General features: G+C 52.0%; 1 pseudogene across 1 annotated transcript; it reads left to right on the top strand.

Annotated features, from left to right (window-relative positions):
- Positions 1-619: 619 nt before the first annotated feature.
- LOC308550945 (uncharacterized protein C15orf39 pseudogene) lies at positions 620-5,395 on the top strand (annotated as a pseudogene). The gene is made up of 3 exons: positions 620-691; positions 1,065-1,207; positions 3,556-5,395. The product of its transcript is annotated as an uncharacterized protein C15orf39 pseudogene (transcript).
- Positions 5,396-5,721: the final 326 nt, after the last annotated feature.

Here is a 5,721-nt window from a genome sequence, read left to right as displayed (position 1 = left end):
ATGAGCTTTGCTCCTGGTAGTGGCAGGACCGTTAAGCTAGTGCCTGCAGTTCTGCAAACAAGTGTCTGCAGTTGTGTAGCAGAGGAAGGTTTAAACAGAGGCAGCTGCTCTTTGGGGAGGGAGGAGTGAGCTGAGAAGTAGGCTGCTCTGGAAGGTGTCTTTTAAGTCATTGATATTGTGGCATCATTGGCTTCTGCCCCTGCAAGTCAGTGATAAACTGGGCGTGCCTTTTCTCCTTGAGTTTCACCTTTTCTAAAGCCCTTTCTCCCTGCTCTTGAACCCTGTTGTAAAATACCAAGGACGCTACTTTTAACATTTCTTTCATGGGGGGTAGCTGGTTCCATTCCTGATTTCTGTCCTTTCCTCTTACTGTTGGGTCATGAATTTCTCTTTTAGGATAATTGCTCTAGCTGGATCATCAGAATCCAGATTGGTGTATTTGATCAAAGCTTCCCAGAGACTGGGAAGATGGTGGCATTCTGACAAGAAGCAGAGCGCCCTTGCCACATGCTCGATTTACCATTAAAATACTGTGTAACCACCTTGGTAAAACCAGAGAAATATACCTGAGTGGACATATTTCGAGTAGGGAGCACTGAAGAAACATTATAGTCTGGTAATGAAGTATAGCACTCCCATTTTCTACCCTTACAACGGCTACTTTGAAGATAAACAAGAGCAACAAAATTTGGTAGAAAACAATGACCTCTTCCCCTCCCCTGGCTCTTTGTAAAAGATTTCTGCCCACAAAATTCCAAGGAATAGTTAACCAAAGAAGGTTAATTAACACTTATCTTAGCTTCTGTATGCCGCTTCGCTAGTCTCCACCTGCTCCCCCTCCCCAACCAGTAGATGGTTTTTGCCTTTATATTCTCCCTGCGAAGACTGTTAGAGGCTGTGAGTTTGTTTAGGGCAGGAGCCCACTTGCAGTCGCCCGCTAATAAATCTCCAAACGGTCAATTTGGTCTCTATGTGAATTAGTCTCGCGTAAGACGGATATATTTGGAGGCCCCAGCGAGATCTCATTCTAAAATTTCTCCAGGCTGCCGGGCCTCCACGACTAGCCCACTGGAGAACTTCCCGTCGCAGGGGGGGTACCCCCTGAAGAAGTTCCAGGGCCCCACGACGAGGACTTTTCCCCTGCAGGTGGGAAGCTGACGCCCTATAGCCATCTATCTATTTGGAGTCCTTCAGGACGCATCCGAAGGTAAGAAATAATTTTAAATTATTTCCTGGTTAGACTAGTCCCTGGATTCTTGCCAATTAGTGCCAGTCGTGACCGTTCTAATTGTGTGGGGTCCCTCCTTGGGTCGGGATGCGGACGGGGGTATTTACCTGGTTCTGAACATTTGTTCAAGGGGGAGACTGATTATCTCCCCAGACCTATAGAGGTCCCAGTCAGGTTTTATAGGGTGGGAATGTCATAACCTCTAAATGAGTGTTGAGTGAATGTGTCTATAGTCCCACGGCTTTTGCTATAGGATTTGAGTGGGCCCTGATCCCCTTCTGTAGTTGGCTGCAATGACATAACGGTGACTCAGCTTTAGCTGACCAGGCCTGGGGTTTATACGGGTGCATCTTAGTCAAGGCTGAACTAAGTCGCCTTGAGGCAGCAGATGGATGGGCATCTGATAGGGTCCCTTTGGGGGCCTCCCCGCTCCTTTGTCTGTCTCCAACACCGTGCACAGAAAGATCCAGGCTCAAGGAATACATAGAATTTACAAATTTGTTCAGTTTCTCTTATTTCACTTAGTCTACATATATTTGTTCTCCTGTGTTACAATTTCATTTCTCTTGTTTCAGATATCTTAGAGGATATTTCTTGATTTAGTCCTATCCCATTCTCTTTTGAAATCTGCTCTCTCCAAAGATTTCGGACCTAATCCTCCGAGGCAGCCTCTGACTATGTTCTTCACCCAAGACCCAGTTTTTTCCATTCCTTCTCATCCTCTGTCTTACGCCACCTGTCTCCTAATCTGTTTTCCCTTCTCACAGGACAACCGGATTCGGCCTTTTCCTCCTTCTGGAAGACATCGGGAATCGTTCTCATTCTTTTCCCCTTGGCCAAACTAATTGTTTTAATTAGTTTCACTATGGGAGGGGGTAGCTTGAAAGTCAGAATTCTGCTCCAATGTATGCTCGACCATTGGGAAAAGGCTGGTTTGGGCACAGGGAGATATGGGGAGCTCCTCTCAAAAGGCGCTGTCCTCCTCTAGTGCCCCTCCTCAGACCCACAGTTCCACCTTAAGGTCCATGCGGAAGGCACCGTCCTCCTCTAGTGCTGTTCTTCCCCCTGAGGGAGCCCTGCCCTGCCCTGCCCGGTGGTGACCCCAGTCCTCAGCTGCACTTCGCCACCAGTCCCTCTCTCAGGGCTGGGTTACTCTGGCCTAGTGCTGCCGCCAACCCAAACCAGCTACCCCTGTGCTGACAGTTTGGGGTTTGTCTAGCGTGCTGTTCCCCAGGTGATTTCACAGCACCTCCCTTACCAACACGGTCAGGTGCAAATTCTCTTGGTTTGTCACCCTTCCCTCTGACCTCTACCTCCTTTGTCAACCAACGGCCACCCCCCCTACCCCCCCCCCCCCCCCCGGCCTGCCTCACTCTATTCCCCTACTCAGACCCGCAGTTCCACCTTAATGGCCATACAGGAGGCACTGTCCTCCTCTAGTGCTGTTCTCTCCCTGCTGCAGGCCTGGCTGGTTGATGGGGACTCGAGGGGAAGATCCCCTTTTCTTGTATATGCTCCCTTCTCATCTAGCGACCTATACAACTGGAAAGCCCAGAATCCCCCTTTCTCAGAAAAACCGCAGGCCCTTATTGGGCTACTAGAGTCTGTGTTTCACACCCACAGCCCCACATAGGACAATTGTCAGCAACTGATGGTTACCCTGTTCACTTCTGAGGAATGTGAAAGAATTAAAAAGGAAGCCCGCAAGGCGGGGGGGGGGGGGGTTCCTTAGAAGAGAATAGAAATAGAATTGAACAGTCTTTTCCCACAAATCCGCCAGAGTAAGACACCAACACCTCCACAGGAAGGGATGCATTGAACAATTTTCACCAGTACCTCCTAGCAGGCCTAAAAGGGGCCGCCCGAAAAACCGATCAGTCTGTCCAAAGTAATTGCAGTTTCCCAAGGCCTTCAGGAATTGCCTACAGCTTTCCTGGAAAGGCTGAAGGAAGCCTATCGAGTCTATACTCCCATAGACCCAGCTGCCCTGGAAAACAGCAGGGTGATCAACTTAGCCTTTGTCACTCAATCGGCCCCTGACATTAGAAGGAAGCTACAGAAATTAGAAGGGTTCCAAGGGATGAACTTATCTCAACTATTAGAAGTAGCTCAAAAAGTTTTTGACAACCGAGATAGTCCCTCTGAAAAACAAGAAAAAAGGCTGGCAAGAGTAGTAGTAGCAGCCCTAAAGGAGTCCAGTAGTCAACAACCAAGAGGGACCAGGGGTAAGGGAGGATAAGGGCCCTTGCAAGCCAGAGGGGGAAAAAAACACACCTGCAGCCAGAGGAGACCACTCCTAGGAAAAAAACCAATGCGCATACTGCAAGCTTTGAGCCACCTCTCACTCCACAGTGCCCACTAGACTTTGCCCCCCAGATGCTGGGCTTTCCTTATGCAAGGGATGACCTCTCTCTGTGGAGCATCCCCAAGGCTCAGGGGTACACTACCTTCCCAGAATAGTGTTCAGGCTGTGCCACAGCCCAGTGCTTTCCAGCAAGCATGCTAGCCTTTGCCTACCAGTCAGCCATGCACAGAGCCTGTAAGGCCTATACAGAAGCCGGTGCACGATGCTGAGAAAACTATATGGCTGCCCAGCTACAGGAAAGAGCAGCTCCAGCTCCAGCTCAATGAGCACCCTGGGGCACCCATTGTTATCGGAGATAGTCCAGTTCCCCGCACCCCACCAACACTCCCACCCTATGCCCAAGAGCACCAGTCTCTTCTACAGAACCAAGGAACACTGCCCCCTGGCTCTCCACCCATGCCCATTATTGACAATGTCTTCAGCTTGGCCCCCTACTGTGAGTATCTGGATGTGCAGACACCTGAGCCACAACTGAGCCTGATCCAGCCCCAGTCCCCAAGGACAGCTATTACAAAGACTCCAGGGGAACCCTGTCTACCCAGGAGGCCCCTTTGAGGGTGCATTGCTCACTTAGGGAGGAAATGGCACTGGACTTGAGTGTAAAGAAACCCATGGCAGAGGCTCCTCCTATCAAGGTCCCTAGTCCTGAGGTACACTCCAAGCTCCCTGTAGCTGTGGGTGTGCCAGATGCAGGGAGCGCAGTCTTGGAGCTGCCTGGGGTGCCAGTGACCACAGAGACCACCCCAAAGACCAACTTCCACAGCTCTGTGGCCTTCATGTTCCGAAAATTCAAGATCCTCCGGCCAGCACCCTTGTCTGCAGCTATGGTCCCATCTGTGCCCACCTCAGTCCCTTCCTCTGACCAGCCTGTACCCACCCCTACGTCTGTGCCCACTAGACTACAGATTCTCAAACATCCCTTGCCCATGGCCTGCTTTGATCTGGCACTGCCCAGTTCTCTAGGTGTATTCGTGGCCACCCCAGCACCTACTCTGGCTCCATCATCTGCTCCAGCCCAGGCTACGACTCCAGCTTCTACCCCTGTCACAGTGGATTCCCCAGAGCAACACTTTGCAGGACTGAATGAATCCCTATGTGATGCCATCTTGGGCTCAGTGGCCCACTCCCCACCTGAGAAGCTGCATGAATGGCTTGAGATGGCTGGGCCTTGGGGCCGGGTAGCATGGCAGAATGGCCAGGCAGTGCAGGGGCTGTTGGGCAAGCTGCTGTCCCAGTTGCAATGCTTTGTGTGCACGCAGCAGTGCCCCTTCTCTCACGTGGTGAGGGCTGGTGCCATCTTCATGCCCATCCACCTGGTGAAGGAGCAGCTCTTCCCAAGGCTGCCGCCTGCTTCTGTGGACCATGTGCTGCAGGAGCACCGCGTGGAGCTTCGGCCCACCACACTGTCAGAGGAAAAGGCACTGCAGGAGCGAGCCTTGCATAGCTGCACCTCATGCATGCTGAAGTTGTTGGCACTGCGCCAGCTGTCTGACATATACCATGACCTGCTAGACCTGCAGTGGCGTGACTGTGTACATTGCCAGCTGAAACCCATCATGGCCAGAGATGAGCCAGAGAGCCTATCTCTGGCTCAGAAGTCTTCTATCTCCAAGGCCAGGAAGCCAGGGAAGAAGCTACCAACTCCTGGCCCGGAGAAAGCAGAGGCAACTGCTGGGGGAGGGTCCTGCTGTGCCTCACCTGCCCCCAATGCCAGTGCCAGCCCACCCAGCCACACACTGAGGGCCCGGTGCTGAAGCCTGCTGGAAACCGCCTGGCTTGGTGGCCTGGACCTGCCCACTTAGGGCTACAAGGCCTCAGGAGCAGCCCGGCCCTCACCTTGCCCACAGCTGTTAGGTGGCCAAAGCCATCTCCTGTAGCATTGGTGGCTGGTGCTGTATGGACAGCTACTGTCTGGTAATCACTCTCTCTACCTCTCCATTCTGCCAGCCCAGCTGCCCAGGCCAGGAGACATGCCCTTGGAGTTTCTCTGGTTCTCATCCTGCCCCCCACCACTAGCTGGGCTGAGAGTCCCTGAGCTTATAATTTGAGGTCCCTTAATAGAAAGGACTGATTTCTGTTTCATCCTGAGAGAAGATATGTGGGCTTTGGAGCCCCACTGACTTGGGGT

Source organism: Miniopterus schreibersii (genome assembly GCF_964146895.1).
Source record: "Miniopterus schreibersii genome assembly, chromosome: X".
In the NCBI taxonomy this organism is placed as follows: Eukaryota; Metazoa; Chordata; class Mammalia; order Chiroptera; family Miniopteridae; genus Miniopterus; species Miniopterus schreibersii.
Note: the sequence above shows the minus strand (reverse complement) of the source record. Positions and strands in the feature narration are given on the sequence as shown.